The following is a 13878-nucleotide window of genomic DNA, read 5'->3' as shown; positions in this document are numbered from 1 at the left end:
TACTTAGTTCAATCCAACAAATGTTTATTAAAGGCTTCCTTTGTACAAGGTGGCCCAGTGGATAGAGTACTGGGCTTGGAATCAGGAAGACTTTCATCTTCATGAGTTCAAATTCAGCCTCAGACAATTATTAGCTGTGTGACCCTGGGCAAGTCACTCAACCCAGTTTGTCTCAGTTTCCTCATCTGTAAAATGAGGCTGGAGGAAAAAAATGGCAAACCACTCCAGTAACTGCCAAGAAAACCCCAAATGGAATCACAAAGAGTCACACACAAATAAAACAAGTGAACATGTTAAAGGTCCATACTCAGGCATGACTCTCCACTGAATCCAATACTGGATCTTAATGATTATGGCTTCCCATTTTAAGTGCTTAACAATCAATTCTGTTGCAGATCTTTTCTAGAAAGAGAGCACAAGGCCGTTGATCTATGGTCTGCAGAAGTTTCCTTTTCCTTCTTTAAAGATTTGGGACATTTACTCTAGCTCTAGGCAGCTTTCTTCTCCAGTTATACAGAGGTCGTGGATGCCAGTCCTTTCAATACTCTGGCATTTCAGATATGTAAGACGTGATGTACAGAAACAGGAGCAGAACCAGGGCAAAAATTTATTAAAATTATTGTTAATTTATTCAAACAACACAGTGGAAATAACTTTGAAAGACTTAAGGACCAGCCATGATTTCCAGAAACCAAAGACCAATCATCCCTCCAGAGAGGTAGTGAGTTCAAGAATCAGCATGAAACATACATTTCTGGACACAGCCAAGATAAAGTCTGTTTGGCTGAACTGTGCAGATTTCTTATGAGGGTTTTCTTTTTTATTGCTTTTTTCTGGGGGTGGGAGTAATAGAAAATGAGTGTTTGTAAGAATTAAAAGTAATAAAATTTAATGTCAAAGAAGCCAGAACAAGCAGGAGTGAAATATCTGACAGCATGCATCTTTGTTCACAACTCAACTGACGGGACAACTCTGTAAAATAGGGGAGCACAGGAAAGACCAGTTCCCTCAGCTGTGAAGTGGAAACAATTATCTTTGTAGAAGTTTATAAATTGTAAACCACAATAATTATGAGCTCCATTAGTACAATTGCAACAGAGAATGATTTATCTAGATGGTATTAACTCAGCTGGATGGATTACAAATCAAGTCCAATGTGTAGATCTGTTGAATGGTGGAACTTTAAGGACTCTCATAGACCATCCAGTCTCCTTGTTTTGCTGATGAGAAAAGTCCCAGCACGTGAAGGGACTTGCCCAAGGTTATCATTGCTCAGTACAGGATCATTTGATTACTGTTTACTGAGAACTGACTGATAATTAGGGCTACAGGCTTTTCTCCTTTGCCATCGATTATAGGAAGATGGACTTACCGGTTGAGTTCAACTCTGTCCCAACAATTCTGCTGTGGTGGAAAGCTCACTTGTCTAGAAGTCAAGAGACAAACTGCAGCTCTCCTTGCTTATGAGCTTTGGGATGAATTAAGGAAGTCAGTTCATCTGGATAGACCACAGTTTCTCCGTGTATAAATTGAATATAACCATTCCTGCTCTACCACACTCATAGGGCTTTTGTAGGGATCAAGCAAATTGAGATATAAAACTCCAAAGAGATTATTTTTCTTATTGTTATCTGAACTTCCTGACTCAAGTTTGAAGTCCTTGGAGAGCTGAAGTGGTTCTACATTTGTGGTTATCCCATCCCCCCAACCCCAGCCCCAGTTTTAAGGACTGGTGATTTCATGGGTATGAATGCTCCCTTTCCAGATAAGATTGCAACTTTTCTATGACTGAGTAGTTTCTGGGGCAGAAATATTCAACATAGTGTAATCAATCTGGAGATGAACCTTTCCAAATCTAGGGAGACTGATCCGTGAACTGTCCATAGCTAGGTTTGACCTTGATGTCTTTTTTGTCTTGGTGGGACCTGTCAGAATTAGCTCTTAATGTGAGTCTTGCAAGAACTTGAACACGATTATTTTCTATTTGCCCAGAACCTTATCTTCTCCAGTTCTCTTCTCTAAGGAAATTGGAATGAGGAGGGAAGTGATCTGTGGGCACTGGGAGAGGACGAATGGTAGTGAACATTCCATTTGTCAAAGATCATTCCTATAACCAAGTCCCTAGTAGTGGGGCTTGAAACTGGAACATGAGAAGATTTGAGAGTTTAGGCAGACAAGAAATTCAACTTTAAAAGACTTAAGAACTCTGATCAGCACAAGGCTGGACCACGATTCCAGAGGATGGAAGCTGAAACATGCTACCCACCTCTTGCCCCCAAGAGTGATGGATGGACTTTAAATGCAGAATTTAGGAACATTTTTGGACATAGCACTGAGCTACTTTATAAAACAGAATTTTGACAAACTGAAGACTGAGCGGGGGCGGGGGGGGGGGTACCCAGAATGGGGAAGGGACATGAGATCACACCAAAATAGGACCCATTGGAAGAAGGGATGCCCATCCTGAAGACAAGATGTTGTAGACTTGTCTGCTATTTCACAGTGAGGATTTCTTTTGTGTCTGGGTTGAAATTTTATGGCTGCTATAAGACCTTTTCAACTCTCAAATTCTGTGATTCTATAAAATTCTCCAGTTGAACATAGAAGCTCTCTTCAAGTATTTGAAGGGTTGTCCTTTGGAAGAGAAATTAGGTTTGTGCTGCTTGGCCCCAGAGGGAGGAACTAGCAAGGAGAGGAGTGAGGTACTTCTAGGCCTCCTGAACTTCCTAATGGAGAGAAAAAACTTCCAGAGGACCAGAGATTTTTCTGTAATTCTTTATCCCCCCAATTTATTAATTTATTTGTCTTCACTTTTCAACAATCACTTCCATAAATTCCAAATTTTCTCCCCCTCCCTCTTTATTCTCTCCCCAAGACGGCATGCAGTCTTATATGGATTCTACGCATACATTCTGATTAAACACATTTTCACATTAGTCGTATTGCATAGAAGAACTACAACAAATGGGAAAAACCATGAGAAAAACAAAATAGGAGAAAATAGTCTGCTTCCTTCTGCATTCTGAGTCCATAGTTCTTTCTCTGGATGTGGATGGCATTTTGCATTATGAGTCCTTTGGAGATGTTTTAGGTCCCAGATGACTAAAGCTTTAGTGGATTGAGCTGCCTCTGGATAGGAGTTTCCCTTCACTAGAGCCATTCAAGTGGGAGCTGCAAGACCAGTTGTTGCTAATACATTCTAAATCAGGCATAGACAGGTTGCATTCAATGACTTTAGGATGATCCCTTCTCCTCTCCTCCTCCCAACCCCACCCACCATATGGCCAACCACTCCAGGAGTCACGGCTAATCCTCCTAGGGCTACTCAAAATTCCTGGTGTTTGCATTTGCTTTCCCTCATCTGTAAAATAGGCTCAATAATCCTGCCATGTCTCTCCTCTGGGCTATAGTGGGGATCTAAAGAGATAATGGATGGGAAAGCACTTTCTCAAGTGTACTGTTGTAAACGCACACCCCTGACAGGCTATTATTATTTCCTTGAAGTGTCAGTTTTTCCTAAGAAAGGGGAAAGAGGAAGGAGTTGGGAAGTAATTCTGTGCTGGTGGGATCTCCCTTCCAGGATGCTGCTGCTTTGAGCTATTACTATTCTCTTTGAAAACTTAGTTTCATTTTTTAATCAATATTTTGTTTTTACATGATCTTTTTTTTCAAAACATTTCCCTCCCACCTCTCCTGCCCAAAGAGCCTTCTCCCTAGTATTAAGATTTTTAAAAGGAAAGAATTTTAAAAAATAAATAGTATAGACAAGGAAGTGATTTGTCTAATGTTACACAGCTAGTGGCAGAGCTAGGATGTAGACCCAGGTCCGTTCTCCAGAGGCCCCTTTCCTTCCCCTCCCCTCCTTTCTTAAAATAGATTTTATGTAGACTTGTGCTTTGAAAACCCAAAAGGCTGCTCTGTCCTTACATCCAGTTGGTGTCTGTGGCTGTCCCAATCCCCTTCCTCCTTCAAACTCACAAATCTGAACTTCAAGATGTGCTACTGAATTTGCAGGCTAGCTCTGTCTCGGTGTCTGTCTGTCTTTCTGCTCCTCCTCTGTCACTGTTTCTCTGTTTCTGTTTCTGCTTCTCTGTTTCTGTCTCTGCTTCTGTCTCTGTCTGTGTCTGTTTCTCCCTATCTCTCTCTGTATCTGTCTGTTTCTCCTTGTCTTTGTGTCTCTGTTTCTGCCTGCATCTTTCTGTCTCTGTCTCTGTTTTAATCCGTTCCTCTCTGTCTCTTTTCTCTACTCTTTTTAAGGATTGAGGCACAGACAGCCCAGCTCTGAGCCGTCCCAGAGCCTGGGCTTCCTCCCCTCCCCCAGCCTGCTCCAGGATGAGATCACCTCCAAACAACAAGGCTGCTGTTTACAGTACTTTTAAACTGGTTTAGCCTGAGTCATCAAAACTTAGCCAGGCTCACACACAAAAGGCGAGCTTGAGATGGCTGACTAACCCCTTCTCCCATCCCCCTCTCCTCTCCTGGGGCCTTTTACAGCATTTTGACTCATCCAAGAGGAGACATCAGGACTTTTTGTGCTAAGATAAACTGAAAAAACCTGATTTAAATAGACAATTGCTTTTTACAGAGTTGGGTTTTAAGTCGGAAATTCCTCTGGTTCTCCAATTAACTTCCCCTGCATGGCTGATGATCTTTAAAATGACAGATTCGGATTTGCAAAAGCTGTCTAACACTTCACTTTCTATAATTCTCTAGTTGGTCTCTCCTGTTGCAGAATGCTCTGGACTTTCCCTACCCCTGTCAAAACTGAACTCTTGTCATTGAATCACATCCTAAAGTACAGAGTCTTCGAAAGAACCGATTCAGACCTCTACTCAGGAGGCAAAGAGCAGATTTATAATCCTGGCTCTGGGACTCACTACCAGTGTAACTGAGGAAAGTACTTAACCTTTCTGGTCTACTTCATAAAACCAGGGGATTGGACTAGATGATCTCAAAGCTTCCTTCCTGCTTTAAATTTTATGATCCTTTGGCTTCCAAGACATTGTTCTTCCCTGTTTCTTCTCCTCTCTGCCTATTTCTCAGTCTCCCTTGCCATTTCAATACCCTCCTTTCGCTTCCTAAGCCTGGGTGTCTCCCAAGGCTCTGTCATGGTCCATTCTCTCCCTTTGGTGATCTCACTTGCTTGTACTGACTCAATTTTCAACTCAATGCAGGTGATTTCCAAATAGATCTAAGCAGCCCTCACTCCTACCAGAACACCAGTCATGGATCTCCCAGTGCCTACAGTACACCCCGGTCTGAATGCCCTGCTAACCCTTCAAACTCAATACACCCAAATCTAGATTCATCATTTTGTCTGCCTTTCGTCCCAACCTCCCTATTTCTGTTGCTGACATCTGGCTGAATCACCCAGGTTCAGAACTTGGGAGTTATTTGTGGTTCTTCCTTCTTCATGTCCAATGGATTCATTACCAGGTCTTCACAGTGACATCTCTTTAAACCATCCCCTTCTCTCTGTTAACTCTAACGTGGGCGCATTCTTCTGGACTACTGTAACAGCCTCTACCTGCAGTCTCTCCCTTCTCCATTTCATCCTTCCTGCCAAAATAATATTACTAAGGTATAATATTACTAACAAAATAATATTACTATACAATATTACTAATAAAATAATATTTCTAAGGTATAATAATAATAGCTAGCATTTACATTTTGATTCGAGGGTTGTAAAATATGTACTTTGCAAATATTATCTTGTGATCCTCACAACACCCTAGGAGGTGCTACTCATCCCCATTTTATAAGGAAACTGAGGCTGAATATAGTTGAGCAAGTTGAGGTATAAGATGGTGATGGAATATTATTCTGCCATAAGAAATTATGGGCCGGTTGATTTTGGAAAAACATGGAAAGACTTGCATGAAACAATGAGAGTGAAAAAAGAAGAACCAAGAGTGAGGTAACAAACAATATTGTTTGAAGAGTAAATGTGAATGACTAAGCCATTTCAAGTAATATGAATATTCAGATCAACCATGAAGGACCTAGGAAAGAAGATGCTATCCCCCTCCAGAGAAAGAACTGATACGGAACTATGGATTTTATGGTTCTACATATATATGTGTCAAATGCTGGCCTTTTCTAGTGAGGGGGTTGGGAGGGAGGGAGACAGCTTGGAACTCAAAATGTAACAAAAACAAATAAATAAAATCCTGAAAAAGTAAAAAAGAAACCAAAGCTGAAAAGGGATAAGCAACTTGGGCAGAGACACATAGCTAGCAAGTGTGTTTGAGAAAAGGTTTGAACTCAGGCCTTCCTGACTCCCGCTCCAGTGCGCTATCCATTGTACCACCCACTCGCCCTGTGTTATTCTGCATCAGAGACTTCTTATTGTCTCTGGAGGAAATACAAACTCTTTAGCCTAGCATTTAAAGCCCACTGGTGTCACACTGAGTCTTTGTTACAGAGCAAGACTCAGTGTAGAAATGGAGAGGTATCAGAAAATGATTGGGAGACAAAAGAGTAAAAGTGTCCAAGTCCTTTAAACACAAATGAATGAGATGCTGACTGGGTTACAGAGCTCCCTGGCTAATTCTCTTCAGAGACCTGGAGTTTGCAATCTGCCAGACCAGCTCTCACCTCCTTATCTAAGTATGACAGGGTCAGAATTTTCTCTTGGGAAAAGCCGTAGATTCAGGATTACAGCCCATTGGTCTGAACTGCTTCGGGTGATGGTCTAATGTCGGTCAAGATAGGGAGCCTATGTAATCCCCTAAGAAGCACAGAGAGCTGAGAAACAAGTCAGAGGGCTACTCTGAACAACTGTGACCTCATATGGACCTGTGTTGTCTCCCCACATCCATGACAACTTTTAAACATCTTCCAAGGGTGTGTCTCACAGCTGCTAATCCTAGACCAAAACAAGAAGAGAACGACTTTGTTGTGGCAACTACTGGTATTAGAAACCTGATTTAAATCCCAGGTCATCTGTTTACCATTGACTATGCGATGCTGGACAAGTCAGATGAGGACATACATAAATCAGAGATACAGAACTGGGAGGGACCAATCCAGGCTCCTCATCTTACAGATGAGGGACCTGAGGCTCCAAGGCATAAGAGACTTGTGCAAGGTCCCACAAATAGCCAGGAAAGGGAGAATATAGGATGGTAGCGAGAAGGTGTGCTGATCAAGTAAGCATCTCTGTCACCATCTGGGACTGTAGCTTGATCAATGTCAATAAGCACTGATAAATGAAAGGCTTTGTAATCACAGAGTGCTACCTAAGTGTGAGTCATCTTAAAACACATCCCATGTGGACTTGGCTTTTCTATTCCCTTAAAAGGAGTTCAACATTTAATATGTACCTGGAGTATCTGGCTAGTCTTACCTCCTTCCTCTGGCAGGAGGGGGACTGTGGCCACAGATCCTTGTTTCCTTTCCCCCATTCTAGAGTCTCCTAGGGGTTCCCACTACAGTAAACCCTCCCCTTTCCTACCAGCCACCAGCCCTCAGAGGGGCCTCTGAGTCACTTCCTGCTTGAACTAGTTGGTCTCTGAGCATAGCAGAGCTACCACAGGGAAGGGCTCTGGATTTGACTCAGAAGACCTGGGTTTGACAGCCACTAGGTGACTTTGGACCAATCCCTCTGAGCTGATGATGCTTGCGTTACCTGCTAAAAATGTGATGAAGAATGAACTTTGGGCTGAAAACAAACTCTTTCAAAATCCATTTTTACTGATATCTTGTATTTCCATCCCTTCTATTGGCAGGTGCTGGAAATATAAAGACAAAAATGACCCGCAGACCTGCAGAGCTAGTCCTGAAAACAGCTGCACAAAAAACCTGAAGTTTGGAGCAGTGCCTCCCCCACCCCAGGAACAGAGGACAACTTAAACATAAAGCTAAAAGTCACAAAATAAAATGGAAAAAAATGAGCAAAAGAAAAAAAAAACAAACATGACCATATGGTGACAGAGAAGATCAAAACATACACTCAGAATAGGACAACAATGTCAAAATGGCTATATGCAAAGCCTCAGAAAAATGTGAATTGGTCTCAGGCCAAAAAAAAAAAAAGAATTCCTGAAAAAGCTCAAAAAGGATTTTAATAATCAAATAAGGAGCAGTTAGATGGTGCAGTACATAGAGCACTGGCTCTGGAGTCAGGAAGACCCAAGTTCAAATACAACCTCAGATACTTACTAGTTGTGTGAGCCTGGGCAACCCCAATTGCGCGCCCCCCCCCCCCCCAAATCAAATAAGAGACGTAGAGGAAAAATTGAGAAAAGAAATGAGAATGATATAAGAGAATTGTGGAAAAAGAGGCTACCATTTGGTAAATGAAGCACAAAAAATGGAAAAATGTATAAAAATACACTGAAAAAATAACTCCTTAAAAATAGAATTGGTCAAATGGAAAAGGATGTACAAAAACTCACTGAAGAGAATAATTCCTTAAAAATTAGAACCGGGCAAGTGGGAACCACTGAAGCTTCTTCAAGGGAAGACCAGGGTCAGAAGTGACCTGGAAGAGAAGAGCTGGACCTTCATTGGTTGAAGGACTGTGGGCTCTCTCCAGGAAGGGAAAGTCACTACATTTGGGGAGCTAAAAGGATCTATTGGACTTAAGATTGGTGCTGGGTAAAAGGTAAATTGTTTTGGGGACTTTGGAGGGATAAAATGGATTTGACTCAGCATCACTCCTGTCCATCTAGATCAGAGGTGTCAGAGTGCATTTACCAAAATAAATAAAAATACAATAGAACATATGCAGCATTAATATGGGGTTTTCTAAGTCAATATGCTGACCAGCTGGGATGAATGATCTTGGCTCTCTGTTTCTATTAAATTTGACACCATGAATCTGGATAAAAAAATCCTAACCTGGAGTCTATGAACTTTAAAAAATATGTATTTTGATAATGATGCCGTTGTTTAGTCATTCAGCCACATCTGACAGTGGAATTTTCTTGGCAAAGACAGTGGAGTGGTTTGCCATTTCCTTCTCCAGTGTGTCCCCATTTTACAGATAAAAAACAGAGGCAAAGAGATATTAAGTGACTTGCCCAGGGTCACACAGCTAGTAAGTGTCTGAGCCCAGGTTTGAACTCAGATCTCCCTGACTCCAGGCCCCATTCACTGTACCACCTAGCTGTCCCTTATTCATTGTATTTCAATATAATTATTTTCTTTGTGATGTTAGTTATGTATTAATTTTTATATGTTTAAAAACATCATTCTGAGAAGGGGTATATAGGCTTCACCAGACAGCCAAAAGGGTCCATGCCACAAAAAAAAGATTAAGAAGCCCTGACTACGTAGAAGTCAAATTTCTCACAATCTACATGGTGCAGTAGATAAACATTTGAGTTTAAATCCCATCTTACCAGTGATGTGGCTTGGAGACAGTCACTCAATCTTTTTTTAGACTGTTTCCTCATCTGTAAAATGGGGATCATAAAGGCACCTACCTCTCAAGGTCATGGTGAGAAACAGGTAAATTAATATGTGCAGAGCATTTTGCAAACTTTAAAACCCATCATAAATGATAGTGCTTATTATTATCCAAAGTGCCTCTAACAGAATAAATGTGAGTGGTGTGTGGAGCAAACTCTCTGAGCTGAGAAACTCTGGGCAAAGAGAGCCTCAGAATAGTCTGAACTGCCAGTGATATCACAAATGGGGAGAGTGGGGGTGGGTATGAAAGCTGGGGCACGAGCTGTTGGGCGTTAGGAGACAGTGGTGAGGAACTGGAGAGTTTATTTGGTGGAAAAACAGAACTAGACAGAAGTCAGAATTGCATGCGATAGTATGGCCAGCAGGCTGGGACAGGCTTGGGCTAAGGTCAGGGATGGTAGCAGGTCTTTGCAGTCGGAAGACTTGATTTCTAATCACACTTCTGCTATTGATCTGCCTGCTATGGCCTTGGGCAAGCTGAGTTCCCATGGGGAGCCTATCCATTCAGCCGGGAGCCTATCTGATCGCCACAACAGATAGTGTGTTCTCCCTTTCCTCAAATTGTCTTGTATTCCCCAACTGATAAATGGTCAAAGGATATGAATAGCAAGTTTTCAGAGAAAGAAATCCAAGCTATCAATAAACCTAGGAAAAACTGCTTGAGTGTGAGGACACATGTTTGTATTTCCTGATGTTGGGGATGCTGAGGCTGGTGGATCGCTTGAATTCAGGAGCTATGGTAGGGGCTAAAGCTGATCATTTGTCTACATTAAGTCTGGCACCAATACCATGAGCCCTGAGGAGCAGAGGACCACCAAGCCTGCCTAAGGAGGGACAATGAAGCAGGTTAAAATTTTCATGTGTAGGAGTGAATGCTGCACTTCTAGCCCAGGCAAGATACCCAGTTTCTTTTTCTTTCTTTCTTTCTTCCTTCCTTCCTTCCTTCCTTCCTCTTCCTTCCTTTTTTCCTTTCTTTCTATAATAAAGGGTATTTTCACTTTTTCAGTTACATGTGGAGACAATTTTTGGCATTCATTTAAAAAAATTTTGACTTCCAAATTTTTTTTCCTTCCTTTACCTCAAAATGGTAGCAATTTGATATAGGTTATATATGTGCAATCATGTAAAATATATTTCCATATTAATCATGTTGTAAAAAAAGAAACAGACCAAAAAAAAAAACCCCCAAAAAGTGAAAATAGTATGCTTCCATCTGCATTCAGACTCCCTTAGTGTGCACAGCATTCTTCATCATGAGTCCTGTGGAACTGTCTTGGCTCACTGGATTGCTAAAAGGAGCTGACAGTCATACTTAGTTAACAATGTAGCTGTTACTGTGTACAATGTTTTCCTGTTCTGCTCACTTCACTTTGCACTACTTCATGTAAGTCTTTCCAAGTTTTTCTGAAACCAGCCTGTTCATTATAGCACAATAATTCTGTTACCCTCATATACCACAACTTGTTCAGCCATTTCCCAATTGATAGACATCCCCTCAATTTCCAATGCTTTGCCACCACAAAAAAAGAGCTACTATAAATATTTTTGTACCAATGTGTTCCCCCCCTTTTTAAAATCTCTTTGAGATACAGTCGGAATAGTGGTATTGCTGGGTCAAAAGGTATGCACAATTTGACCGCCCTTTCAAATTCTCGCTCATGTATCTAATGAGCTTCCCAGAATTAAAAGTGCAACTAAGAAAGAGTCCTTACTTGAGGCTAGAATCTAGTCTCCCTTTGTTTTCCACATTTGCTCCCCTAGAAAGTGAGGGCATTTAACGTGAAGACTGCAAGATCTTTAAGGCATATTCCAATTTCAGCATTCCATGATTCTGTGACTTAGAGCAGTGGGAGAGGATAGGGAGTTGACCTGTGAATCAGGATGACCCAGTTCTAGTCTGCCACATCCTGACTCTATATAACCCTGGCCAAGTCACTGGAGTTTTCACTGCCCCAAACTATGCTCTAAGACTTTGGGCAAGACCCCTAAGGAGCAGAGGGGCTGCCCATCTTCATTAGTACAAAGAACTTCCTCAGGAGGGTACTCCCTGGACCAGCGAAATCACAGGTCCAGAATCCAATAATAAAACAAACCACCAGAAAAAGGGGAGGCTGAGCCTTGTAAGTTCTTCCACTCTCAAAGCGAAATTTGATGCAGACGCGAACAGAAACTCACTGTTTAAAAAAAAAAAAATTCCCTAAAACAAAAACCTTCCAAACCAGAAATTGACTTGGCTTCTGAATCTGAGGCTGTTCAGGCTTTCAGGCAAGAATCCACCTCTGCTGGGAGCAGAGGAATGTCTGGCCCCACAAAAGGCCTTTCACTCTTTCAGTCCTGTTTCTTAAAGGGGACAAACAGGTTAAGTTTGCTTGCCCAACCACCAGCAGCAAGAACTTGCCCTCTCTTCGGTTATTGCAACATTATCAAAAACTGTATGGACTGGGCAAAAATTGCCTAGCAACAGCACATTGAGCAACATCTCGGGGTGAGGAAGGGAAGGAGGCCCCGGGGCTGCTGGGTGGGAACCGTTCTCTGCAGCCTGGGAGGCTGGAGACGCCGAGTTCCCTTTAAACAGCCCAACACAGAGGGAGCCAGGATTGGCCATTTAAAAGGTGAGCTGCAGTCTGCTACCATACCCTCTGGTCGCCCCAGCCTGTGCACAGGATGCGCTGTGTTCTTGGGGGAGAGTTTCTCTTATCTGACCACTTTTACTTAGAGAAAAAAAGGCACCTTCACCTCTAAAGTCTCAAGGCAGACAAAGGCAGACCTCACGCTAGAGCTGATGTTCTCCTGTGGCAGAATGGAAAAGAGACAACAGAGCTGGGTATTCACAAGACCAGGATTCGAATTCTCTTGCATTCATTACTAATTATGGGACCATTTTATTTCTTTTTCTTGAGCTTTAATTTCCTCATCTCTAGAATAGGGTTAATATTCCCTACCATAGTTTCAGCTAGGCATATTTTCACCTGGGGTAAAAAAAGAGTTGGAGGTATGGGGTTCTCACCTGAGAAAAGGGGAGGTTCAATATATCTGCCTGGCAGAGTATATTCCCCCGTGGGCGCTAAGAGGAAGGCAGCCTGGAACGGGCAAGTGGTACCCTGATCCCATATGTGCGTGTTTCTACTCAACTATTATTATTAGCATTTATAGAGCTCATCAAGATTTGCAAAGTGCTTGACAAATATTAACTCTGGGGGGAAGTGCTATTATTATTTCCATTTTATTGGTGAGGAAACTGAGGCAGACAGCTCAGTCGGTCCACTAAGTGTCTGATGATGGATTTGAATTCAGTTACATTCCTCTGCAGCTGGGTGACATGGTGGATAAAGCCCAGGAGCTGGAGTCAGGAAAACACTAGCTGTGTGACCTGGGGCAAATCACTTCACCCTGTTTGCCTCAGTTTCCTCATCTGTAAAATGAGTTGGAGAAGGAATGGTAAACCACTCCAGTATCTTTACTAAGAAAACTCCAAATGGGGTCACAAAGAATCTGACCTGACTGAATAACAACCATACTCCTCTGCAATCTATCTCATAAGCTTGTAGTTAGGCTCAAACAAAATGTAAAGTATCAATTATTGCTAATTACCTAGCAGCAATCTTTTAGCATCTCCCTGGGTACAAGACAAAGAATTCCTGGCCTGCTGGAGCTTATAGTCGGATTGGGAAGACAAGACACACATCCAATTTACCAGTGATTTATTAAGTACTCCCCACCTGCAGGGTTTTGTGTTTAGCACCAAGGGAAATAGAAGAATGAAAAACAGCATTATCCAAGTTGTTAAGGAGATGACAATTAATACAGAAGATGAGAAGAACCTAAATGAATATGCCCAAGAGCTTAATGTGATAGGAAGAAAGGTGAGATCCAGAGGGTTAGGAGTATCTGAGGAAGAAAAGGGAGGTCACATTGACCCTAGATCAGAGGGGGCAAACATAGGGTTAATATTCCTGAGTACTGTCCAAATCAGATTAAAATGTAATTAGGATATATTTGACAAGATCAATAAAAATATGATAAAATCCAGATAACATAACATTTTCAAAGTAAAGTCAATATTCGGTTGGCAGGGTTTTTATGTACAGACTAGTGGGCCCTTTTCTGTTTGAGTCTGATGCCACTGCTTAGGGGTGGGGGGAATTAGAGAAGGCTTCACAGAGGGGACACCTGAGCTGATCAAAGAAGAGAAATTATTCAAAGAGTGATGAGGAGAAACTGCATTCCAGTGGGCACACTGTGTGAATACAGGAAATTGTGAGAGGTCAGGACAAAATTAGGAAACAGCTAGTGGAAAGACAGAAGGATCAAAGGCTGGAGATTGGGTAGAGCCCTAGTGTGAAGGGTCTTCCATACCAAAAGCATAGACTCCAAAGGAAAGAAGGGTGGTGGTGAAGTTGGAGGAACACCTTGGCTGAGCCAGAGCCTCAGTTTCCTCCTCTGTAAAATGAGGAGGTG

The sequence above is a fragment of the Notamacropus eugenii genome, chromosome 6, assembly GCF_028372415.1.
Source record: "Notamacropus eugenii isolate mMacEug1 chromosome 6, mMacEug1.pri_v2, whole genome shotgun sequence".
NCBI lineage: Eukaryota > Metazoa > Chordata > Mammalia > Diprotodontia > Macropodidae > Notamacropus > Notamacropus eugenii.
Note: the sequence above shows the minus strand (reverse complement) of the source record.